This window comes from Ambystoma mexicanum, chromosome 8, assembly GCF_040938575.1.
Source record: "Ambystoma mexicanum isolate Mex_15411 chromosome 8, UKY_AmexF1_1, whole genome shotgun sequence".
Taxonomy (NCBI): domain Eukaryota; kingdom Metazoa; phylum Chordata; class Amphibia; order Caudata; family Ambystomatidae; genus Ambystoma; species Ambystoma mexicanum.
The window spans coordinates 382,046,461-382,073,602 of record NC_090929.1 but is presented as its reverse complement, the minus strand read 5'-3'; the positions used below and the strand labels follow the sequence as shown (position 1 = coordinate 382,073,602).

The following is a 27,142-nucleotide window of genomic DNA, read 5'->3' as shown; positions in this document are numbered from 1 at the left end:
AATGGTGTAAACAGCGATGCATTGTTGCCCTCATCAGCTGGGTGGGTGGGGAGGTATATCATTGAAGATGCAGTTAGCTTTGAAGGTTCAGGGAGGGTAGGGATCATTGAAGGATGTAAACCGTGTAGATTTGGAATTCCGATAAAGTTGAGTGTAATGGAGTAAGCAATTGCAGTGAAGCGCTTAAGAGTGAAATGTTGATTTGGTCAAGTTAAAAAGGACCACCAAGTCAGGCTTGAATTTACATTAGATGACAGAGGAGGAAGGGGAATGGGAGAGTGGAAAAGGAACAGTGGCGGTGGAGTGAATTTGAGAATTTAGTTTGAATGTGTAAGGATACAGAAGGAGGAGACTGCCGCACAGGTGGCATTGTTGTAGATCTAAACTTTCGTTATCAGTGAAAATAAAGAGAAAACCTACCTTTCCCCAACTTTAAGAGGGGTTCCCTGCCTCAACTAAAATACTACTGTTTCAGTCAGGATGTCCGTGTAAGTCAATAGTCCACCAACCTGTGTCATTAAGCCTACTTATGTCCCCTTACACAATGTTCTTGGTCCAGGGGTGTAAAGCACCGGAGGGGGCGTCTGTACTCCTGCTCTCTATATGGCAGAGGAGAGGCACAGAGCACCCCAGCCAAGATTCTCTATGCGGTAGCTATGGTCGAGCAATCAAGGCTTAAGCTCTCAGGAGGTGATGCCGGCTGGTTCCTAAGTACAGTGTAGTCCCCAAGCACCCACAAAGGAATGTCCACATACTGTATTAGTTAAAACACAGTCTTTATATAAATAATTCAAGGTTATATATACACAATCACAATAACACTTTGTACTCTGGCTATACTATAATGGCAAATATATACAGGTCTAACGTGGTACCACTCTTAACTATTGATTCCTTTAAAATGTGCCACGGCTATCAGCCCCAATAACATACAAATCAGACTGTATGATGAATCAACGATAGACACGGAAAGAATGCAAATTAAAATCGAGCAATGGCAGAATATGGACTCCCGTTACCTAAAGACAGTTCTGTGCGAGGATCCCCCCCCCCCACCGCCCCAGCCCCCCAACCTGGGCAACCTGTAAATAAAGCGTATTGAGAAGCCCAGTCCAATTATACTTAATATAGTCTCGGTTCCTTCTAAAGGTTCTACGACCCCAAAGTACCTGGATTCATACAGTTCTTCGGCGAGTCGTCGACGGGCCCTTCTTGAGTGCACTCCCTTTAAGGCAGGAGCCACGGGTCGTCGAGAGTCGCTAAAGAAAAAGGGTGGACACTGCTGTTGCGACAGCAGGTTCGGTTTTTGCGATGCTCGTTGACGATCGGTCGAGAATGTCCTGCAAGCTGAGGCGTGCGGTGCACCTCAACGACTAGCGTTCGTTGCCGCAGAGAGGTAATGAAGAATTTAGGCACAGCAAGGTGGTGGGAAACCCACTGGCGGGTTCTCCTCGGTCGTCGGCGGCCTTGACTTTCTCCGGCAGGATCAAAGCGTCGACAAGGATGAGCAAGGGAGTCCTCGTTTCAATGTTCCTAGGCAGGGGAGCAGTGCAGCTCCGGTCGGCGATGGCAGTCATTGACGGTGGTGGTGGACTTCACTGTCCGGGCGCTTCCCTTCGTGATTCCGCTGCGTTCCTTGTCTCCAGTCAGGGAGATTTGGCAAAGTTTGGCTGGTGCACAATGGTCCCTCATAGCTCAGGAAGGTAGCCAGGTCCTCTCTTGGATCAGTTTCTTGAAGACACAGCAGCTTTCAGATTACGTTGAAGGGAACAGCGGTTTACCTTTTTCTTTCGGCTCAGCTTCAAGAGTAAGCATCAAGTATCAACTTCAGCTTCTGAACGATTTCCATCAGTGAGAGGCCCCCAGATATACAGTTGATCTCACATTCACTCTGCTGAGTCACACTCAGGCAACCAATCATTCAGAAGGGCAATCAGGCTCACAGTGCATTCAGGCCATTCTTCTCCATCCAGACACTCACAACACGGGATGTGGATTCGGAAAAGCACTGCCATTCAGCACTCCACACTGCAGTTATACCAGTTTCGGGCACGGCTATCTCCGTCATTGTATCTGGTGGTTGACACAAGACACCCATAACATGAAATGCCTATTCGTCACACACTCCATTCACCAAGGTCCCATCCCACGGGCGTACCCACAACATACAGTCATTGGGAAGGCTCCAGCCAGTCTAGCCTGGACTTCCCCACACTACCATATATGGAACTTCCACCCGACAGAGTCAGGGCTTCCCAGGACTTCGGGAATACAAGCTAACAGGCACTAGAAAGCAAGTGGACACAGGGGCCATCTTGTTTCTTATCAGGAATCAACTGATTCCAATGGCAGGGCCTGGGTATCCCAAAATGGAAGATACTCAGGGCACCTGTCAAATTCAGCACAGAGTTGCCACCAGCCCATACCCTGCTCTGTGGGCCACACACAGGTGAGGTGCCCAAAAACATACACTAGGAGTATAGGGTTGTACTCCCACCCATGAGTGCCACAAGGGTATCCCAAGGGTCTGTTCACCACGACCAAAAAGAGGAAGAGCTGCACCGCCAGGAGTCCCACATGAACTCCTGTGTGGAAATCAAGGCAGAACATACATGATGAAGCAATAAAGGACAAGGATATGGAGGCCCTGTCCCCACCAATGCATTTCCAGCAACACAAGGGGAAGGACTCATTTTCCCTGGAGGAGGTAGCACAATTATGGTTCCAAGTTCTTAACCAGGGGGAATAACTCCTTGCCCCAATTTCAGTATTTTACAAAAGAAAAGGATTGCTGGTCCTCCAACCCTCCGTTTCAGAAAGTTCACCATTTCTTTTTCCCAGGGGGAATGACTTCCTTCCCCTAGGACACTGGCTTGATCCACCTTGTGAGTTTTAACCACCAGGAGAAGGACTCCCTTCCCCTGGCCTTTCTCAGGCTTAGTTTTGGCTGACTTGGTGGACTCACCTGCCAGGTAATGCCACGAAGAAGAGGACTTTGGTTGAGGGTCCCCAGACCTTTGAGCACTAGATTTTATATATGGTATACCTAGTTCACCCTCCTGCCAGGTATTGACATAACAAAGTTTGTCAAGATCTTATTCTGTGCACAGGAATCCCAAACACTTGGTTCTTCCGTTCGTGCACTCTTTCCGTAGCCCATACCAGTTGGTTTCTGCCTGTGTCGTTCAGTGGTTAGCAGGGCCTTGCAAACGCTACCTCGCGTCTCTCATCACTTTTCTGGTTCCTGCGTCTGCTGCAGCGACTCCGCAGCAGTGACTTCTTCGCGGGTTGTCTGCCTTTTCTTGCCAGCATGGTCCAGGTGCTCTGCTTGCCCGAATGCATGGTGGTCTGGGCCCGGACAGAAGATTGAGAACGAAGAAACCAGGGGAATAAAAAGAAATTAAGACAGATAGGGAGTTGCAAGACCATGATGGCATTTAAATATAAGAAAAAGTAAAATGGAAAATAAGCCGGGATTCAAAGGAGAGCCATGGGATTAAGTGGAGTGTGTCAGAAATGAAAGACCAAGGAGGGAGTAAAAGGACAATGCAAACAAAATGGTTATGAATAGTGCAAAATGGGGTTAAGTTAAAAGCAAGGAGGCCCATAAGAAGGGAAGAAGAGTAAAAAAGGCGAGAAAATGCAAGTGCAGACACAAGGCTCTTGGCAGTTGAAATAGAAAGAAGGGGTCCGATTTTTCGAATAATACTGTTGATAGCAGAAGCTTCAGGAAATATTAGAGATAACAGTAGAGAAGGCAAAGCATCAAGAGTAATGCAAAGAATGTGTGCAGCATCAGAGTGGAAGATGAACGGGGGAAGGGGAATTAGGGAGGGATGGTAATATGGAAGCTACTGGCTAGCCATCTCAATTTTACACATACACACAGCACACCATTTCTACTGCACCACAGGTCTATCACTAGCCAATGGCTAGTGGTGAGTGCAAATTATGCCCCTTGATTCAAATTTGATCAATTTAAAAAAAAAGAGGAAGTGATTAGGGACCAGTTGATGGTGCACACAAGCAACCCACACATTAGAACGCGTGTGGCAATAGGCTGAATCCTCGTTCAATGCAGTCCTGCAGTAAGTCGCAACCAAAACTCAGGACATCCTTTCCTCACTCTCCTTTTCACCTCTCCCTTCTCCTTAACCCACTCTCAGGCATCCCTTGGCCCCCCCCTTTCCCATTCCCTCCTTTCTCAACCCACCGGATGAGGTCTCTAAACAAGCCCTCTCTATGAAAGTCTCTACCAAACAGGTGCTCCCTCGCTCCTCCAGAACTATCGAGGACAACATTGCCTCCCTTGCTCCAGTCTAGGTTGATTTCTGCAATCACTCCTTTGCCACTGGCTCCTTCCCGTTACTCCTCATGCACTCCCTTGTGCACCCTCTCCTAAAAAAAAAAAAGTCTTCTGCTGCCCCCTTGTGCCCGGCTAACTACTGCCCTATCTCCATTACCCCCATCCAGGGCAAACTCTTGGGGAAGTTGGTCATCTCCCAGCTGATCCAGCACACCGCATCTGTTGGTTATCTCCACAACCACCAGTCTGGCTTCAGAGCAGCCAGAGGCACGGAAACTGCACTCCTGAACACCCGTTAAGCCTGGCTCTCAATTCTCTATTCCAACTCTGCCTTGCTTCTCATCCTACTTGACCATTCCTCTGCCTTCGATACGGTCAATCATGCCACCCTTACAAATTGGCTCTGTGATACCATTGGCATCACAGAAGTGGCACTCGACTGGTTGACTTCCTTCCTCTCTGACAGACCATCCCAGGTTCAACTGGGCTCTTCTCTCTCCATCACACTCTCCACCTGCAGCATCCTTCAGGGCTCCATCCTCTCGCCGTGGCTCTTCAACATCTACCTTGCCCCTCTAGCCCATTTGATCTCTGCCTTCTCTCCTCACTTCCAGTGTTATGCGGACGACACAGAGCTCTCCTTCAAGCTTTCACTCCACTGCCTCCTCTTCTTCCTCTCTCATTCCCAACTGCTATTCAGGCAAGGTGTGCTGCTAAGGATCTCTGCCTTAATGCCAGTAAGACGGAGATGCTTCTCATTGCGACCCCAGCTCTCCCCTTCCCACCTACTTTCTGGCCACCCACCATGGGCCCCCTCCCCTCACTCACTTGTGAGGCAAAGAACCTTGGTGTCATCTTTGACTGCTCTCATCACAGACCTTGTAAAGAAGGCCAACGTTCAACTGCACCTCATTCTCCCTTTCCTCATCTTCCCCCAGAAACTCAATGCCCAGGGACGCATCTCTCCACTGGCTCCCGGTTGCTGCAAGGATCAAGTTCAAGACCCTCTGCATCATCCACATGGCTTTCTGGGACCTGGGACCACGCTACATCCAAAATACCTCCCTGATAGGGCCCATCGGTCTTCTAACTCCAACACTGCAGAAAGTTGGGGGGTGGGCAGGGGTTTTAGGTCTCTTCCGGAGGAGCCTCCCACTGGAATGGCCTCACTGCCCCTCTCAGACTTGAGCTGAATCTCCTTAAGTTACGGAAGTTTCTAAATGCCCTCCTTTTCTTTTTACTTCCCTCTCCTCTCCGGCATTTTGACTGGCTGCCTGGTTCCTTCCGATTCATTCAGGGCACCAGGCCCTCCACGACCAGTCTACTCCAGCACCCCAAACCCCTGACCTGCACTTGCCCTTCTGTGCTCCCTCCCCCTGCACACCTATTGAGCTGCTCCTCCTCCTCCTCCTCCTCTTTATTCCTTCTGCAAGGTAGGGTGGCGCTATGTTCAGACATTTGGATGTCAGAGAGTGTGTTCTGATGGTTATCCAATCATTAATCTTGATCCAGTGGACATCTCTTCTGAATGAGGAGAGCTGTTCTCTGGGGGAGATATTCAAGGCTGCTCTAAGGGCATTATTTTGGAGTCTTTGTAATTGGTTAGAGATTTATTAGCTCCCACGTATAATGCATTACAATAGTCCAATTTGGATATTATAAGTGCATTGGCCAGGGTGATGCAACTGACTTCCGAAAGATAAGGTCTGCAGGCCCGGATCAGTTTGCAGGTGTAGGCTGTGGAGGATGCAAGTGAGTTGACTTGCTTCTTAAGGGCAAGTGCAGAGTTGAGGTAGAATCCCAAAGTTTTGACTGCGGGCATCACCTTGATGACGTTATTGTCAATATTAAATGAGGCATAGCTGGGGTTGAGTTTTTTAAGGGCCCCCTCTCTGAGCCTAGGATCAGAAGCTCCGTTTTGTCGTTTTTCAGGCAGAGGCCATGGGATGCCATCCATGCCTGAACGATGAGGTATATCCTGTTTACTAAAGCTGAGTCTTCCAGGAAGTTGCCCAAAAGGGGAATGAGGATCTGGGTGTCATCAGCATAATTAGTGTAAATGACACCTAGTCTATCCAACTTGTCAAACAGAGGCTTAGTAAAGATGTTATACATGGTGGGAGAGACACATGATGCCTGCGGTATTCCACAGGAGATTTGTATGGGATCATCTGAGGGGGAGAAGACTCATTGTACGGTTAGCTAGGAAGGACCGAACTCAGGTTATAGCATCACTTGAGAAGTGAGCAGCTGATTTTAGGTGGTTGCATAACACTGCGTGATCCACCAAGTCGAAGGCTGCAGACAAATCAAGGAGGAGTAGCATAGCTGATTTCCCATTGTCCTTCAACTCGTCAATTTGGGTCTTGAGGTCTATTAAGGCCGTTTACGTGCCGTGGGGGGGGGGGGGGTAGTCCTGTATTTGAAGATATGCCACTCGTTCGATCTTTTTAAGTAAGAAGGGGACTGTGGTGATAGGTCTATAGTTGGTCGGGATGGCGGGATCTAATGTTTGTTTTTTTAGCAGTGGGAGCACCCAGGATTCTTTGAGATTATTGGGCACTGACTTGGTCTTGAAGGAGGCATTAATAAGCTTTGAGATGAAGGGGGCTAGGTCTCTACCTGCATCCTTTATAATTTGGGCTGGGCACTGGTCTCCTTTGCAATTTGAAGGTTTAAGAGAGAGAATGACTTTTTCGGTCTCAGAGATAGAAATGTTCTTAAAACTAAACAGTGGGGTGGTACTGTCCGGCAGTGCGACTAGTGGGGGTTGCTGCTCAGGGAGGAGCAGGGAGGCTTTCTTATTAGCTATTTTAAGTTGGAGGGAAGCAATTTTGTTCGTCAGGGCATTTTGTATGTCAGTACACCAGGGCTTAGCCTTAGGAATATTGTCGACCTGTGGTATTGGCGATTCCATTTCCCAGAGGATGGAGAATAGTTCCTTGGTGTCTGATTTCGCCTTTGAAATTCCATCAGTGAATATGTTCTTTTTAGTACTGATCATTTCCTTTTTAAAGAGTTTGGAGAGGTTTGTTAATTTAGCTCTATTCTCGTCAGTGGGGGAGTGTCGCCAGGTTGATTGGAGCCTTCTTTTTTGGATTCTTAATTCTTTAAGTTGGGGCGTGTACCAAGTATTGAGATGAGATTTCTGTCTTTCTTTGCAACGTTTGACATGTGCGATGGAATCCAGTGCCTTGGTCATCGCACTGTTGACTTCCACTAGTAGGGTAGGGTCTGTATTGCTGGATATGTTAATAGCGGGGAGGAGGTGTGGGAGTAGCTTTTCCGCGGTTATATCCTTTTTGCTTCTAGTGGGGAGTGGGGGTGCCATAACAATATTTTTAGGGCGGAGGTCTAGTGTGGCGGAGAAGGAGATAAGGTAGTGATCAGTCCATGGTTGTGGGACACTATAAGTAATGGTAATATTACAGTTCAGGTCGGCGACCTAGTCAAGGGTCCTTCCTTTAGTGCGAGTAGGGGTAACAACTTTTTGTGTCAGTCCATGGTCCTTTAGAAGGGCTGCTAGAGATTGAGCAGGTTTATCCTCACTGTCATTAAACCCAAGATTGAAGTCGCCCAGCAGCAGGATTTGGGCATGGTCTTTAGTATTGTTGGCTAGGAGGCAGGCAAGGTCTTCCTCGAAGGTTCCTATTGAGCCTGGCGGTCTATAAACCAGTTGGATGGTGAGTGTGCGGTTATTAGATAGGGGAAAGTTTAGCTGCGAGTGTCTCACATGATTGGTAGGATGGAGAGCTGGCAAGTCTAATGGATAAGTTAGTTTTGGAAATAATGGCTAGGCCACCGCCTCTGGCATTAGGTCTATCAGCTCTGAGTATCAGGTACGGCTACCATAAGGGCGGGTCTCAGTTATAGCAAGCAGGTCCAGAGTCTTGTTGGTTAGGGCATCTGCAATATCAGTGGCATGGGCCACCAGAGATCTGGCAGTAATAAGAGATCCTGTTACCGTTAGGGTACTTATGGTTTTAGTAGTGGGGGGTGGTTTAGTTACGGGTAACTTACTACTTCAGGGTGTCTGCCGGCTAATGGAGACATGTGCAGAGGTCAGGTTGTTGGACCTGTTTAGCTGTGCATGTCTTGTAGGTATCTGAGTTTTGGGCGATGTTGCCTGTGGGCAATCTTTTAGTACAGTTTAATTTAGGATCATAGAGACGGGATAGTCTAGATCTAAGTCTTATATTTCTGTCTTTAGGAGGGCAGGTTGCCAGCAGAGCAAATGACGTTATGGCAAGGAGGCCGATTGGGAGTAAGGTTGTCTGCAGTCTCAAGGTTATACTCATGTTCGTGGACTAGGCTAGGACAAGGTATCGTGAGGCAGACTGTAATGAGGGCATGAGCAATAAGTGTCTAGTGGTAGCACGATAGGCTAATACGGTGGCTACCAACACTTCCGTTGAGCATGCTTGCATATCGGTTAGGCTGGTATTCATTTGCACAGTAGTGGGGTGAAATTTCTATGTAGACATAGGCAAGAATTGCTTAATAGGCATAGGCTGAGATTACTTTGCAGATATAGGCTGAAATATCTTAGTAGACATAGGCTAGAATTTGCATACAGAGGCTGGGATCTTTGTAGACATAAGCAAGAATTACTTTGCATACATAGGCTGAGATATCTTTGTAGACATAGGCTAGTAATTGCTGTTAAACGACTGAATAGGCTATGTTCAGTTTGGCATATGTGTCAATCGGCTAGCATTATGGGGGTGGGGCATACGTATCACATAGGAGTCAGTGGCATTGATGCAAATTGAAATCATATGAGGGTACATGGTTGCTAATCAAGAATTGTCAAGCTCATTTAGCTTAATTAGCAATGATCTGGGTATATATGCAGCTAGTAATCATAGCAGTCGGCACAGCATAAAGCAATTTGTATGACAATAAGAAGTGCCGTACATGGGCATCCCACTGGTAAAGCTTGGGCTTTCCAGGCAGGTCAGCACATGTTTATGTGACAGGGCTATAATTACCGTGAGGCCACCAGAGCAGAGGTGGAGGGTATGCACAATGTGTTTAGCAACACTACTCGAAGTACATTGGCCAGTGCATGGGATTGCTTTCGGTCCTTTCCTCTAAGACCTTGCGCACTTCACTATGGTTATAAAAGCCCACAGTTACAAATGCTTCGCGCATTGCAACGGTGAAAACCCACGTTGCCATGGACCTGTGCATCCTGATGATTAGTTCTCTCATAGGTAATTAGGTTTAGGTTAGTGTAGGTAAGGCACTAGGATCATTCACTGGAGTTCCTTGACCCCAGGAGCTTCATTTCAGAGGGCAAGAGGCATTGCTGAAATACTGTATTGACATTTTGCTGTATGTTAGTCAGATTGTTATACTCTGAAAATTGCTTTGTTGTTACTATAGCTCCCGTGTTATCCATGCCCCCAGTTTCAGAGGGGGGGGGGGGGGGCAGTATCCAGTAGCACTCCTGCCTGGGAGGCCTGGTCACACAGATTGTTCACTAGTCTGTTGGGCTTGTTTCTTTGGAGAAGTGGAGCAAAGCGTCCAGAGCTTCTGAAAGTTACACTCATCGCCACGCGAGATCTGACAATTTCCAAGGGTAGTTCCAGCATCAATAATCAAGAATAAAGTAGGAATACATCTCTACAGCACGTTTCCACTCAGTTTTAAGGATTAAAAGCAAAGCACAACGCGCCTTTCAAACCTATACACTTAATGAATGTGGTATCCCACTTTGTAATTACATACTGTCAGCTCTGTGCCCTTTTTAAATTTAGTTCAAGCAAAAATACTGCAGTCAAATAGCGTTTACAAATTCTGATGGGCCAGGGACGGCACAAGATCAATGTCCTCTGATTTACAAGCGGGGGTGACTGTTATCTGCCGCCTTCATTAACTCGAAAAGGATGTTCAAATGTGGAATCTTTATGGATTGTGTGAGCAGAGTTAATATGCCTCCAAACATTCCTCTAAAAGTCTTTTTATAATTGTAGGCAGCAGCAGAGCCATATGCAACTCTTCACAGGACCAGTCCGAGCCTCCTTGCTTTGAAGAGTCAAAATGCCATTATCAATCTCTACATTCTGTGCTGGCAGTGCTAAACGTAGCAGCCTTACTTAAGGAGGAGAGGTTTAACTTGGTGAATCATTCATGATGACATTTCCAATTGCGAATTGGAGAATATGTCCATGGAGTGACCTTACAGCCGATTTGCAATGCAGACCTTTACAAAGTAAGTGCTGCTAGCAGTGCTATTCCTCCCGATTGTGGTGGGAGATTAATCTCGCTGCAGAAGACTGTAACGGACTGGAAACAAAATTAGAAGAATAGCATCGGGAAGGCTGTGTTAATCAGATGGCAGAGTGCGAAGGCTGGGTGCACCATCCACAGGTCTGCAATACTCTTGCTAATCTGCTCAGCACCAGAGTACTTTTTCAAAATACAAAGGCCCATCATCAGCGATTGCTAGCCTCTAGAATAGCACTCTGCTGCCGACTAATGTTGATACTGAACAATAGTAAAACACATTGAATATACAGCAGGCGTGGATGTCTGCGCATGCAAAGAAATGAATGCAACGTTGCCAGGCGCCCAATCACGTAAACCAGGAGCCAACTAGCGGCCAACGCCCGTCAATGTCTTTCCCTGGAACTGTACAAATGAGTGCAAGAAATAGTAAATAACTATTTAACAATCAGCTAATAGGGCCTATCTAGTAAAAGGGAGTCGTTCTCCTGATCTTTTTGTTGTTTTCTCTTAGAGTTAGGGTCAGGATAGATTAGCTTTCTGAAGGAGGACAGACAGCGTACCTTTTGGACTTCACTACTGACGATGATTTAATTTGTTTACTAGGGAACCCATAGAATAGAGATAAATAAACTACTTGTTTATCATGACAAAAACTGGCCCGCCACCTCCTTCTGACCTACCACAAAGTGTATTTTACAGATCTTCCATGATTGGTAAGTGTTGAGTGCATGGTTTGATCAGGGACTAGTCGTCTGGCAACATGAAATTGAAAAATAACAAATTGTCATATTTTTCAAGGCGTTGGGAGTATGCAGTGGAGAAAAATTGTAACAAACTAGATATCCATGGAAAGGCTCGTCTCAGATCGCATTCAAAAGTATGACGTACAACTCCGGGAAGGTGGCCAATCGGCTGAGGCATATTCTGCCAAGCTGGGTGGCAAGAGTGACCCTATGAAGGATCACAATTTGCTGGAAATGCAGAGGGTTTAGGGTCGTTTGGGAGCTACCAGCAAGATAGTATGCTCCCTTTGATTTCCTTAAGATTCAGTCCCAAGTGTACATAATATTCAGTATGCATAGCGTTGCATTAATGTAAAATTGATTTTTTGGGGGAATCCTGCACGAGCAAACTACCTCCTAAAACAAGATCTGACTGGGCTAGCGGTCTGTTATTAGAGAGTGATGTGCTGTGTAATGGAGTTTTAATACTTAGGATAAGAAGAAAAACAAAATCGTGGGTTATTTACATTTCATGTCTTAATGGTCTTCCTGCTTGGTTGCCCAATTCAGACACACCTAGGTCAGACCATAATTAGGTCACTCCCTATTCTTACATCAAGATGGTACCCCAGTAAGCAAGTTCTAATTTCAGGGTGCGATGTGTCAAGCCAAGAGTAATGTGAAAAATACATAAGCCGAGTTAAGTTGGTCTTGAGTTTCCCAATGCGGTGTCCCTCTGCTCCCCCACCACCCCAAACCATCATATTCGTGTTTAAAAAGACCAACCATGAGGGAAAATTAAATGGGTGCGAGAAACATTGAAACCTTTTTCAACAAAAGGCCACAGTTTCAAGACAATGCTGTCGATTACAATTAGGCTGCAGCAACAATTGAAGGGCATTTCCATTCAATTGAGAATTGTTGAAAGGCATGCGAGAATTCTCTATATGCTAGGGGTGCAACCAATAAGCCTGAGCTTTCAGTGCAGGCATTTACGTTAGTTATTGCGATATATATACTGCGCCCCGCTGCCATTTTATGGTCTCCAGGCACTCAGTCAGATACGAAAAGGAGGGTTAATAAGTGGGATGGAGAGGGAAAGCACAAGAGCTTTGCTGTCCTGTTGATAGCTTCAATTTCGGAAAAACGGTCACAGCGTGTTGGGTTTGCTTGTAGTTGGTATGGGTTTGGTGTTTTTGTGAGCAAGTGTTTATGGGATTGTTTGCATGCCTGTGGTGTGGTTTTCTGTGGGAGTTTAGTGTGTTGGGTTGAGTCAGGTTTTGTATAGGTTGTGCGATTTCGAGTTTGTGCTGTGGTAGAGGTGTGCGTTTTATTTGGATTTTGAACGTGAGGGGGGCAATTATCCTAGAGATGGTGCATTGCGAGGTAGCTATTCACAGCCCTAGCGAATGCCTAAAGGACAGTCCCAAGTACTGAAGGTGCTTGTAATATAGTTGTGAGAGGTCCAACAAAATGGGTATTTTAATAAAATAGAAATTGGTAGTAAACCTATAGGTTTTAGCAGAGTTATACTAGATCTATTGGTGTGTGAGAAAAAGGATACAGACATCAAGAAAGCCATACTGTGATGAGATGCCCATTTCATAGTTCAGACTTTTGGCCAAACAGAGGGCATTTTGAGGCTGCTGGCTCAAATGGATTTCATTTAGAAGTGTTTTGAACTATTGGCAGAATTTGAAACAATTGTGTAACCATTAACAAACGGTTGAAGCAAATAAATGTACACATCAGAAATCATTCAAACAGATCTTAAGGCAACGCATTCAGTCCCATCATGCACTTTAAATACTGAAGTTGAGTAGAATGCAGCAGGCTAGTGTCATGGTAGAGCAAACTGTAGATTCTTTGCAACATTAGCAAGTTGAGGTAGTTGCAAGATACTGTGACCAATCTCTGGAAAGCCATGAGAGTAATATCCCTCCAGTAGAGGGATAGACTAGATTCTGCATGCCTTACAGCGAGACCAATCAATTTTTAAAAGAAAGGCATCAGCATGACATACCTTGTGTACGTGGTTATACCCACTGCTTGAACGTGGTCTTTGACGGTTCAATCATACTAGGGTCACATTTTTCTTAGGTCACCAGGAGACATTGTACATTTTCATTGAAGGGAGTAGTACGGGCCATACAATTCTAGAAAATTCACTCAGTGCACTTGGTCTATCAGCTATGGCACTCAAAGTTATATGTAGTGCTGGAAATAGAAAACAAACAATGGGAACAGTCTCCACCTTGTGGGGGCGATGTCCGGGGAGCACAGAGTGGGGGATGATGGGCATAGCCTTAGGCCAGGTCATGCAACGCAGTATCTCTTTATGGAAGCCAATCATAGCGATGAGCATGAAAGCAAAGAGCATTTTGAGAGCATAAGAAAGCCCAAAATATTACATTTGAAGCTGGTCTCAGATAGTGATTCAGCAAAAAAAAACTTTTGTGCAAGTAATTGAAGTTGGACTCTTCCATTGGTCACAATACTCACCCCAACAAATACATGTATTTACACTTCAAGACTTATATACTAATTTGAACAGCATCTAAACAGTAGGTGATGCTTTAGCTGTTTCTGCATTTAGTCTTGGATACCATGTCTTCTGAAGCGCTGGCTCCCCGTGCTTGAGAGCTCACCTTGGGAATAGACCTGGGAGTTTTCTGGCTAGCGCCTGGATCACAGGATGGAGCAGAGGTCCGGCAATACAAACTTTGCCAGAGCTCTGCTCCGTCTTGTTCCGGCTCATTTTCTACCCTGGTTATATGATCCACATGAGAGGCTGTCAATATTGTTGCAAGCAACATCTGATGACTTCTTGTTGCTCTTAAAGAAACTGACGCCACCACAACATGTAGTAAAGCTGGTGTTCACAAAAAGTAACCTAGTCTTTTCCGACTGCACATGAAGGTTCGAGGATGGGCTACAATGATGTTCCATATAACACTGAATTCTTATCACAAGATTTTTTTTTTACTGATCAATGGATTTGCCAATGTTGGACTAACGTAGGGCGTTTCAAATGAGGACCGCGTGAGGAATTGCCGATTTCTGTTAAGTTTTACTACTTTGACCTAGCTACTGAGAAGACAATGGTGAGAAGTTAATGTATATTTCAGGAAGAGATTCTCCGCTCCATTGAATAACTTATTGGTTGTCGCAGGCATGCCTGCGACAACCCACCTCGGCAGCTTACACAGTGTCAACCGGAAGGCAAGGGTTTTGCTCTTTACACTGCCCATCGTTTAAGCAAGTGTGCAAAGTTAATTTTCCAAACTTTCACTTTTAAAAACAAACTGCCTTTCACATTGCAGCAAGAAAGACTGGAGGCCTTGCTGGCAGCGTCAGTAAAGCACGTCCTGTGTCGATCTAAACAAAGAGATTGATGTCTTCTACGGGAGTGATTCACGGATTTGTGAAGCTATTTTAAATGTGAACACAAAATGGAGGGGTGGGGGTGCTTGGTCTTAGTGGACGCTCAACTTGTGCACAATTTCCTAAGATGAGAATACTATAGAATAAATGTAGTAACAACCAGCACTTAACCACATTAAATTCCAATCCATACAGATTTTGGAACTGCTACTGTGTCTGTGGTCTTCCGCCATGGGCTACATGGACTTCTGAAACATTATTAGATGTAAGCCTTTGAAATTAGGTGTGCAACACAATTGCCCTATCCCTAGACCTGCCTGCAAAGGCTAGCCTTGATACTGTACCTTTTCAAATGGAGACCCATAAATATATTCACCCTTAATATTTTGAGGGTTGGGATGCATAACAGACTAAGCGTTTAACCCTCCAAATGTCAAGGATGTCACTGAGACAATCAAATTGATGCTGTCCGCATTTTTTTAAAAGCCTGATAAGACAAAAGTTAAAAGGTGATGGGTGTGTTGCACCAAGTCGTTAGGATACTCCGCAGCAGGGCTTGGTGCTGGCAATACATAACAGTTGCAGCATAAACACAGATGTGGAATCAAGCCACCCAGAATGGTCTAAAAAGGAATCCCACAGTACTGCTCAGAACCTGATTGGCATTAGGGTGCCTTGGTATTACTGAAACAATAGGAGTGTTTAAATGGGGTATTGTGGCTGAAGCCTATTTATTTTCATTGTATTGCTTATATTAAGTACGTCAACCCGCACTGTACACTTAAGAATGCCCACGTGCATTCCAATATCATCACTACTCATCTTCCCCCGTCAATTGTTTGTTAAGGAAACACACCACACTGATCCAACTCTCATTACACACGTGTGGCCAGCACGCAATGAATAAAAGCAACCACCCCGATGCAACTCTACCAACCGTGACACCCATGTCACCCGAACCCGCAAACACACGCCCCCCAAAAGGCACACCACCAGTGTAGACATGGCCACCGTTGGCCATCAAGGAATAATTATTTCAAGATTACACATCCAACTGTCACTATCATTACACACACCCTCATAAGGCACACAGTGATGAAAAGAAAGCAACAATTGGGCCAATAAAGCACCCTTCTAGATAATGCCACTAACAGTCACTATCCCAGACCTCCCTTTAACGAAATCACTTCACCACAAACACTATCCAACACCAACAAACTACTGAAAACCCAACCATCGAGGACTAAAAAAAATAAACTGAACATCCACCAGTCCCGAGCTGCCCCTCGGAACATGGGTCCGCCACACCCAGACCATCCCAAAAATATACCACTACTAAACAATGAAAACCAACACGCACACACCCCTTCCACCCTGAGCTCCCCCTCAAGGCCTTAGGCCTGCCACTCCCAAGCACATCCCAGCACAACCCTGAGCAAACGACCTGCTTCTGGCACAGGACCTGCCACGCAACACGTTACCCCCACAAGGGAAAACAACTCACAACACCACCTCACCCAACTCCACACAACAGATAACCCATACGTGGCCCTAGGCAACTGCCAATACCCAGAACACCAAAACAACGCCACCCCAAAAAGGTGCGCCACCATAGATTTGAAAACCCAAAACACCAATGTTGAACTAATAAAAACTCGAAGTACCCCGGACAGGACCCGGCCGGTATCCCGCCTCCGCTACGGAGAAAACAAAACTCTTGGGGTACCCCACTAAACACATTTGAACTAAATTAGCGTAGACCCACCTGGCCATCTACAAGAAAGGAATCAACACCACAATGCTAGCAACTACCGCCGAACCCACCCGGCGTTCAGCACAAATCCCCTAAGGGGCTCTCGAACTACCACGCCACATAACGCCCAATACAGCACCTAGCCACTCCAGAAGGGGCACCCCCCCATTACTGACCAACGCCACCAGTTATACACGACGCACATTTTACCACACAGCCTACTCACCGACATGCTCATTCAAACTCACACACGCTTCACTTAACCACACTCGCTCAACTTATACATTGAGGTTATGACACAGCTCCAACTCATTGAGATTACACGACGACAGTCACCTCACACACCGACGTGCTCTCCGAACTCACACGTGCCTGACATTGGAATAACAACTTTCTGCCTCCATGCTGAGTAAACTGCAGAGACCACAAACAGGGCACAGACCGCAATACACAGAGTCCAAAACATTGACCCCTCACCCTCAAGCCCATCCACCTGAAAAGAAAATAACATAAGTTTTAATTAAGTATGAGCACATACATTTTCGCCAATAATCTGTCCCCACCTGCGAGGGGAAACGATTAGGCAAAACATAATATGCAATGCAACACATCACGTATTACACCCTGCACCCTCAAGTCTATTTTCACACCTGCAGAAGAAACGATAATCTAAATTATACATGAATCACATTTCCTAGTCATCCTACACTGTAATACACAGTACGGGCCACAACATTAACACTCTCACGCACACACACACACTACAGGCCCGACGACAACACAACAGACAATTGAGGTCACAATAGCGAAGTCGACAACTCGCACACCGGCTCAAACCCCCCCAAAAATGAGTCTTCAACAAATGTCAGGTTGTTTATTGCAACGTAAAGGTCATACAGCTTCAGATCAAATCCTCTCAGAGCTTGAAGCAGGACACGACAGCCCTCACAAAAGCTGTCGTGAAAACACCCATCTACCTGACCGATAGGGCATCGATGCCAGCATGACCTCTTCCAAAGATCGCCGAAATGGCAGTTCTCATCAGAGGTCTTCCTCTTCTGGGCTGCATCACTTCTGCCACCAGCCTCAGAAGGCACACTTGTCAAATCCAGCGCCATCAGACCAGTCGAAGCTGTCCTCTGCTCACTGGCAAGTGAAACTGAAACACATTCCTTATCTGACTCCATGGGAAATGCTCCTTGTTCCGAGACAACATCGCCAAGGTTACGTTCCAGTACTTCCCCAAGACACGTCAATGCCACGGATGATGACGTGATCAGTTCTGTCACATGTGATGCAGGAAAAATATGCCCTCCGGAAACGTTGCATTCCACACTTGGGCGCAGAGTTGTCAGAAAAACTTTGGGCTATTGCTAGTGGAGCTGTCTGTTAAAAAGTGGATGCCAAGCGGTTCATAGGTTAAAGACTCGTTTATTTAAGTCTGCTACAAGCGACAGCCGGCACCACCTGGAGAGGCAGTACCCAACTGAATATTTTCAGAACTAAACACAGAACTCACAAACCATAACACTCTAAGAATACACTTGCCTTAATTGGAACCTTAAGTATAATACATAAACAGAATATTGTGGTTGGTCTGATTCCACGTTGAGAACTATATATGCATATAGATCATTGTTAAGTACGACCTACTTAAATAACACCCAGATCAGTAAACTCAACACACCTTCCCCCTTTCAATAACACCAAGTTACTGTAGCACATAATCTCGCAACCAAGAAGGTTTACCTCTCCTTCTTTCCGTACTGGTACTAGCATCTGTATCTTGCTGAACACTCTTACCCACGCCTCCAGATTCATACACTTAACTCGTTGTCCCTTGTCATTTCCCTCACTATTTTCTCCATCCTCTACAGCTTGACCATTATTACATTTCACCAATTTTGACATGGACCAGCATTCCCCACCTTCCATTATGACCACATTCCCTCTTACTACCGCTATTTTCTTAGGCCCAATACATTTGCTCTCGATGCATTTAGGGGACAACCTGGGGTTTTTTACATTCACGAGTTCACCCTCTCTCCATACCAAACTCTTGGATTTCTTTTCAGTGTCAAACCTTTCTTTGTATGCATCTTGGGCCTCTCTGATAAGTGTCACAATTTTATTCCTGTCAACATTCACACTCCTGGCCAGATCCAGCCACCCTGGACAGAGTTTTGTACCTGGCTGCCTGCCTTTGAGAGACATAAAAGGTGAGACTTTAGTAACAGTGTGGGGCGTCGTGCAGTAGTTCCAAACCATTTCCCTCAACACTTGCTGCCAATCCAACCCTGCCGCCATGGCCAACTGTAAGCCTCCCTTTACAAATCTGTTTGCCCTCTCCACCAGCCCATTAGCCGTGGGTTGATAAAGTGCTGTTCTGTAGTGCCTTATACCAAACTTTTTGAAAAACTCCACCATCTTGTCAGAACAAAATTGGACACCATTATCTGAAATCAATTCCGTGGGAAAGCCTTCCCTGTAAAATGTTTCTTCAAAAAATGATATCATTTGGGCCGTCGTTGCTTCACCAATCGCCTTCCATTCTATCCATTTTGAGTGATAACCTACTAATACTATTAAGTATTTGAGATTCTCCCCCAAATTCTGTAGCGGGCCCATCAGATCCACCGCCACCTTTTTCCAGGGTTCACCCGGAACACTAACAGGTCTAATGGGTGCGTACCAGAGTCTACCTGAGACAGAGCTGCACCTAGACCCATATTGCTTGCATCAACCGACAACACAGTTTTTCTTCCCGACACAAACCCTCCCAAGGAGGGTGCTTGTACTATGCATTCTTTTATTTTCCTAAAAGCTTCATGGCATTCACTCGACCACACAAACTTCATATTCTTTTTCAATAACTCTCTTAACGGAGCGGAGATGGTGGCAAAACCATTTACAAATTTTTTTCAATAACTCTCTTAACGGAGCGGAGATGGTGGCAAAACCATTTACAAATTTGTGGTAGTACTCCGCCAGCCCCAAGAAGGAACGCAACTGATCCTTGTCATGTGGTTGGGGAGCACCGCTGATGCTATCAATAAGGGACTTTTTCAGAGTAATACCATCACCAGAAATTCTATGGCCTAAATAATCTACCTCTCTAACTGCAATCTTGCATTTTTTTCTTTGCACAGTCAAACCAGATTCGAGTCTGACAAGGACAGCCCTCAAAATCTCATTGTGTTCTTCTTCGTTCTCGGCAAACACTAAAATGTCATCCTGAAACACTGTTACTTTCCTTAGCCCTTTAAGCACTTCCTCCATCACGCTTTGAAAAACAGAGGCAGCGGAAGCTAACCCAAAAGGCATACGATTGTACTTGAACACCCCTTCAGGAGTGATGAATGCTGTGAGATGCTGGCAACTTTTGGACAACGGAACTTGATGATATGCCGCTGACAAGTCAATAATGGAAAATACCTTCGGTTCTCCCAGGGTGGAAAGAGTCTCCGATATGTTAGGCAGAGGATGTCGCTCTACAACAATATTCCTATTGAGGCTCCGTAGATCTACACATAGTCTTAAATTTCCATTTGCCTTGGCTACTAGTACAACCGGCGATAACCATTCTGTTGCTGTCATTGGCTCAATTACTCCTTTATCCACCAAGTCATTTAATTCTTCCCGAAGTTTACTTCTCATCTTTAATGGCACTTGTCTAACTTTGTGTATCTCTGGTTGCGCATTATTTTTTAATTTGATATGGTGTTCAAAATTACCGCTTCTGCCACTTCACACACACACATAGCTGCAAATTTTTACTCACCATGGCAGCATCAATTCCTCCACCTACTGCGTTCCTCAATGAACCTGGCCGTCCCCCACTCAGGTGGGACAAATGGAAGGATACATTTGAAAATTACTTAGTGGCAATGGGAGGTGACAGATTTTCGTCAGCTCGCAAAAAGGCTCTGTTGGTTCACAATTTGGGCACAGAAGGACGCAGGATCTTTGATGGGTTGACGGGAGAACACATGTTGGAGGCAGGTGATACTGATGAATATGAATTGGCCCTCAAAAAACTACAGGACCACTTTGAGCCCAGGAAAAATGTCAGCTTTTTTTTCAGCGAGTGCAAGAACAATCTGAGTCGGTTGAATCATATGTGGCCTGCTTAAGATCATTAAGTTACTCATGTGAATTTGAGCACCTGACTGATTCTCTAATCAGGGATCAGTTACTCAGGTGCACCAATAACGCCAGGATCCAAGAGAAACTACTGGCCAAGGACATGAAACTGGATGAGGCGCTCGAATTAGCAAGGAGCATCGAACAGACGTCATTGTATGTTAAGGAGTTAAAGGGTGACAAACAAAATCCGACTACCGTGTCAGTCTGTACAAAAGACCAGAAGAAAAGATCAAACATTTCCAGTGGAAAGAAAGGGAATTGGATTGCGAGAAATGCATGTACCAGATGTGGCAACCCCAGACATGGTGCAAACTTTCCGTCGTGCCCTGCCAAATTTGCTGAATGCTTTAAGTGCAAGAATAGAGGACACTTTGCAAATGTATGTAAAGCTAACCCCATAAGCTTCCTCGAACCTAGAATAGAGAACAGGTCCAACATTGAAGAATCGGTCAGGAGAAATTACAATATTCAAGAAGTATCAGTCACCCAGGAACCAAGCGCCAAATTTGTTTTTGAAATTTCAGCCATCTCAGGAGAGGCTAAAGGTCCAGCAGACACTTTTCTGATTGATGGGCGAGATTTAGTCATGAAAGTAGACACTTGTTCTCCGTGGACCATAATCTCGAGGGATACTTTCCCTAACATATTGAAAAAGGGTGAAGGGTCAATTAAACCCACAAATGTTAGAGCATGTGGATATGGAGAATCTACGATAGAAATCTTGGGGGAATTTTCGGCATCTGTCAGTTACAAAGGAATGTCAGGCCAACATTTTGGTAACGAACAAGGGAGCTTCTTTATTAGGATGGGAAGAACAAAAGAGCTTGGGTGTAAGAATACAGGCAAATGCCTCCCAGCCAATATCCATTGAGGAAGTGGAAGATGACCTCTGGACCAAGGAGTTCCCTGAAGTGTTTTCCGAGGCATATGGTGCAGCGCGTGTCTGTGCGCGCTAGGACCAGCTGAGAGCCGCGTGCGCTGGCACGCGGCGGCAGGGGCGGAGCGAGCGCACTAGCAGCTGTGAGCGGCTCGTTCGTAGCTCGCGAGCCTGCTCTGCTGCCTGTCCTCGCACGGCTCCCTCGCGGCTCTCCTCCCAATCTTGCCACTTGCCTGATTGGGTTTCTTCCGCAAGGTGCTCCCTCCGCGTCACTGCATACACGGGCGGTGAAGCGGTCTGGGCTCTGCCAGCCGTGTACAGCTCCCTCGCAGCTCTCCTTCTTCCGTGCGAGCGGACTTCTTTGACTGTCTCCTTCGCACTCGATCTGCCTCGCCTGCTGTCGCTTGGTGCGGCGGAGACAGTGGAAGTAGAGTACCAGACACGGGACCCAAACGCAATGTCATGCTTCACACTGCGCTCCCTGCGACAAAGTCCATCTGAACAAGACAATACCACACGGCCAGCTCATACCTGCCTACATTTGAAAAACAAAATTCCTGAGATTTATGCCCCGCCCAAAGCCACACAAGACTCCCCCCATTTGCACACGGCTCCGCCCACATGCCCCGCCCACCTGTCAAAAAGGTAAACTCGGTTGTTGTAGCCTTCATTTTGCTTACTATAGCATTGAAAATAATTCATTCAATGCTTTAGTAAGCAAAATGAAGACTGCGCCGCAGCAGGAATAATGCTGCTTTCAATCCAATGAAATGGATTGAAAGCAGCATTATTTCAGCTGCGGCGCTGGAAACAGCGCGAAATGTTCGTGCCCACTGCCTGCACCACTGTAATAATAGTGCTTTCAATCCATGTCATTGGATTGAAAGCAGTATTATTACAGCGGCAGTGCCACGTTCATTTTGCTTGCCATAGCACTGAAAACAATTCATTCAATGCTATAGAAAGCAAAATGAAGGTGGCGCCACAGCCGACATAATGCTGCTTTCAATCCATTGGATTCCATCGACAGCCAATCAGGTGGAGAATATGACGGGTCCCGGAAAGAAACTCAAAATTCCTGAGATTCAAGGGACTTTTCCAGAGACCCGGAGAAATGCTTAAAATTCCGGAGTCTCCGAAAAAATTCCAGAGGCTCGGCAGGTATTGGCCAGCTGCAACTCCATGGACGCCTGCTTGGTCCTTGATGCCGGCCCTGCCAGGTGGGATGGGGCTCTGTTATGATGTATTATAGTCACAGCATGTAAATAGTTCTATATTCTGATGCACGTGCATCTGTGTATGATTCTGGAATGCCCATCCCAGAATCATACACAGAGCGCAGTTTGCAGTGAGGAGTCCGCCCCACCTGGGGGACTCCCTTGTTACAATAAACCAGATAATTATCTACATTATGCAGAGTCAGCGAACGTATAATTTCACTACAAATTGGCGAAGAGGAGCTGTTCGCTTTCACAAGGCCGCGATCCGAGTGCCTCTGTACCAACGAAACCAACCGCGAATAAAAAGGGGCCGATTACGATAGTTCGAGCATCAATTCTGATGAGATACATTATCATCTTGACTTCTGGTAAGTGAGGCAGTGGAAAAAAAGAAATAAAAGCTGTGAAAATACCTACACAAACAGTCATTCGACAGTACAGCATTTTATGAATTCTGCGCATCTCCAGTGGCCAACAGTGATCTGAAATTAGAGTAAATCACCTCAAGAAACGTATGTTACATGCCGCCACTTTGAAACTCCCAGCCCCAGTTGCCATGCTGACCATATACACGTTACTCGTATGATATTAATGCCGATTGATGGTGTGATAAGGTGGCAAACAAACAATAAAAGCCACAGCACAAGTTTTTTTTTTCTTCACTGACTAACTGGATAAAGACACTTGCCAATAAATGCCCACATGTAAATAAATAAAAAATAGTTTTATTGAATTGACAAGCTCTACTGTACAAGACGTTTTGGCCCCAATGCAATAAATACTTCTGTCTAAAACCTGTATAAATGATTCCTATGAAGAAGTAACTATAACAAAACAAACTGTCGGAATAATCTTTTCATAAGGAGTGTATACAAGGACAACATGCAGAACATTGCGGCCCCAGTGCAATTCTTGGCGCATCCAGGCAATCCAATATGCACTTCGGAACAGTGGCAGGGCAGTTTTCAAATATATCTAAGGGCAATTGGAGGGGCCAAATACAATGATGACTTGTAGGAAGCCACGTTGTTAAATTGTGTAGGTGCAGAAGCCTTGAGGATTTTTAGGACATTGTCTGACCTAACAGACACAGGAGGGTTCTGGAGGCTATGCCAGCAACGCTAGGAAATATGAGACAGCAATGACAAAATTAACAAAACATTTTGGGAATTAGACCAACATTGTTTTGGAGCGATATAGGTTTTTCCTCAAGGAAACAATATACAGGGGAAAGTGTTGACACCTATATAGCTGCATTGAAAGGCCTCATATCGACGTGCAATTTCACTGGTGTGGCAGACAAATATTTAAGAGACCAATTAGTTTTACATGTGGCAGATCCCCCCCCCCCCGTTCAGCAACGCTTATGGCAGGCGAAGGACCCGACGCTGGAACAAGCTGTTGAAATAGCGAGATCAATGGAACTGGGAGAGAAGTGCATGAGAGAAATACAGAACAAGCCAGAGAGTTGTGTAGTGAAGTCTGTGCAAGATATGCATGAAGGAGAACATAAGGATGAGGAGGCCTTAAATTGCCATTGTAAGAAAAATTGTCAAAACTGATTTTGGTATGGGTGCTAGAAAAGAGAGAGAAACCACGAACAGGATGCAAGGCAGGTGCTACAAATGTGATGGTATAAACACACGAATATAGAAAAGGATTGTCCTGCAGGTTCTGCTGAATGCTAGAGATGTGGTCAAGTTGGACATTTTGGTAAAGTATGCCGTAACACTAGAGGAAGAGGCAGATTCAATTCACATTCCATGAGCAGTATGCAGAAGAATGGTGGTCGTTTTGGAAGAAGTAATACAAGTATAGAAGCATTAGAAGAGATAGGTGGTCCAAGTAGCCTACTAGCAGTTACAAATGGATTTGAAGAGGAAGTACACATTTTAGCTTTCACACCAACTGAAGGCATTGTGGGTCCATGGGTTCCTATGTTCATCAATGGTATATCGCTGCAAGTTATGGTTGATACTGGGTCTCCGTATACTATGGTGGACATGGAGACATTCCTTAAAGATTTAAAAGGAAAAATGGAGGATCTGCAATTAACAAAAGTAAGAGCAACCATTAACATTATAGGTTATACATGGGTACATTTGGATTTTGAAGGAAGGAGAACCTATTTCAAGTTGTACGTAGCTGAAAATGGGTTTTCCATTGTTGGATGGTGGGAACAGGTGACTGAGGATCAGGATAAATCCAGGTGAAAGTGTACCTATTTTAAGTATTACAAAAAACACTTGTGCCACCACTGAAAATTTAGCGAGAAGCTTTCCGAGAGTATTCAAGGAGAACATCGGCACTTTAAAAAGGTTTAAGCATCAAAAGAGGTGCTAAGCCAGTAGTTCACAAAGTAAGAAACATACCGATCGGCACCAGGAAAGCAATACAGAAGGAGTTAACGAGACTATGCGAGCAGGATATAAGAACTGATTGAGAGTTCTGAATGGTTATCACCAATTGTAATTGTACAAAAACCAGATGGGTCGATTAGGATTTGTGTTGATTTGAGAGACCTTAACAGCAGTATCTGGGTAGATCGACACCAACTGCCAAATATTGGAGAAATGCTCACCATAACGAAACAAAAAAAAAAAAAACAAAAAAAAAAAACAAAAAAAAAAAAACACGACACTAGATCTATCTTCAGCCTATCATCAAGTGGTACTGGATGAGGAATCTAGGCATCTCACATCTTTTATTACACCACTAGGAGCATTTAGGTTTAAGAGGATGCCATTCGGGCTAGCGTTAGCAGCAGCTGTTTTTCAGAGGTTGATGCATCATCTATTTAATGGCCTCGAAGGAGTACACTACTTCCAAGACGATATACTTATGTCTGCGATGACGGAGGATGAACATGATGCAAAGTTATTAGGTGTACTACAAGTTATCCAACAAAAAGGCCTCACACTCAACATTGAGAAATGTAATGTTAAAAAAAAAAAACAATTAACTTACCTGGGTCAATGTATAAATGCTGATGGCATAAAACCAAAGGAAGCTTTAGTGGACACAATTCTGAAGATTCCAGATCCAATCAATAAAGATCAGCTTCAGAGTTTTTTGGGTCTGACGGAATACTATTCGAAATGTGTAGATCAAGACAAAACAGATGAGGGAATTGATGTGTAAAGGCACAAGATTCTCATGGTCTGAAGAATGCAAAAGGAGTTTAATAAAATCAAAATGTTAATCAATAAGGCACCAACCCTCAAAATGTTTGACTATAGCGCCAAGACGATGATCTCAGTGGATGCCAGCAACGTTGGTTTGGGGGGTGATTTGGAGCAGGTGCAGTGAGGAGTGGTGGTTCCGATTGCGTTTGCTTCCAAAATTTTGAGAGGGGCAGAGAAAAAAAGCATTAGGAGTCAAATGGATTTTGGAACATTTTAAAAAGGACTTATTTGGGGTATTCACGTAGATCTTAAGACTGATCATAAACCACTCACTTATGTGTGAAACTCAAAAAAACCCACATTTGACATCTCCACGAATAAGGAGGTGGACATTAGTCATCATGCAATGCAATGTTAGAGTGAAATATATCCCGGGAAGGACCAATGTTGTAATTCTGAGAATTATGATCACATTAATACTGATGATTTAACAGAAGAACAAGGAACGCAATGTATCATAGCAGATATATATCCCAGCTTCTCAAAGGAAGATTGGATCAAGACGTTGAGGGATGATGTGGAACAAGGGCAACTGAGGAGAGCAATTGAGAATGGTTGGAAAGATGTGGATGTGTGCATCAAGTCGTGGGAAAAGATAAAAGATGAATTTCCAGCGATAATACATGTATTTAACAAGGGGATCGCATAATCCCACCTGTAATGTTGAGAAAGAGGATAATGGAGATTGCTCACGAGGGTCATGTGGGAAGAAGTCTAAGAGAGAAGGGTTAGCGAAGCTTACTGGTGGCCTAATATGTGGAGTGAATTAGAAGCTCTGGTTAAAGATTGCACTGCATGTGCGGTAAACGATAAAGGGAAAATGACTCGAACCATGCCATTACAACCTCTGGAGATACCAAGCTCGGTATGGACCAAGTTGGCTATTGACATAACTGGCCCTTATGAAATGCTTGGATCCTAAAGGATATATTTCATTGTGTTGGTAGATTATACGTCTAAGTGGGTAGAGTGTGGAGTGGCTGAAGGCATCGTTACGGCCCCCAAGGTGATGACATTTTTGCAAGATATTTTCAACAGAGAAGGTGACCCACAAGAATTGATATCAGATAATGGAATTAAATTCCTATCACTAGAAATACAAAACTTATTAAAAGAGCGTGCCATCAAGCATAGAACAACATTGTAGTATCATCCTATGGGAAATGGTTTAGTGGAAAGAATGAACCGGTTTATAAAAAGGGATCATTCCACTGGCGATTGCTAACAGTTTACCATGGAAAGAGACACTCAAAGGAGGCGCTCAACACATGGAGTTACTCCACACTCTGCAACAGAGGAAGAACCTTTCACTCTT

The 27,142-nt window shown here is 45.1% G+C and overlaps 1 protein-coding gene across 3 annotated transcripts in view; it reads right to left on the bottom strand.

Annotated features, from left to right (window-relative positions):
- TMEM203 (transmembrane protein 203) overlaps nt 1–27,142 on the bottom strand; it is a 72,618-nt gene that overhangs the window by 3,941 nt on the left and 41,535 nt on the right. The window contains exon 1 of one of the 3 annotated variants that reach the window (XM_069609849.1): nt 3,217–3,348. The exons of the other annotated variants lie outside the window; for them this stretch is intronic. The gene's annotated coding sequence lies outside the window, so the exon portion shown is untranslated. Of the gene's footprint in view, nt 1–3,216; nt 3,349–27,142 lie in introns of those variants that run through there. 3 annotated transcript variants of the gene reach the window in all.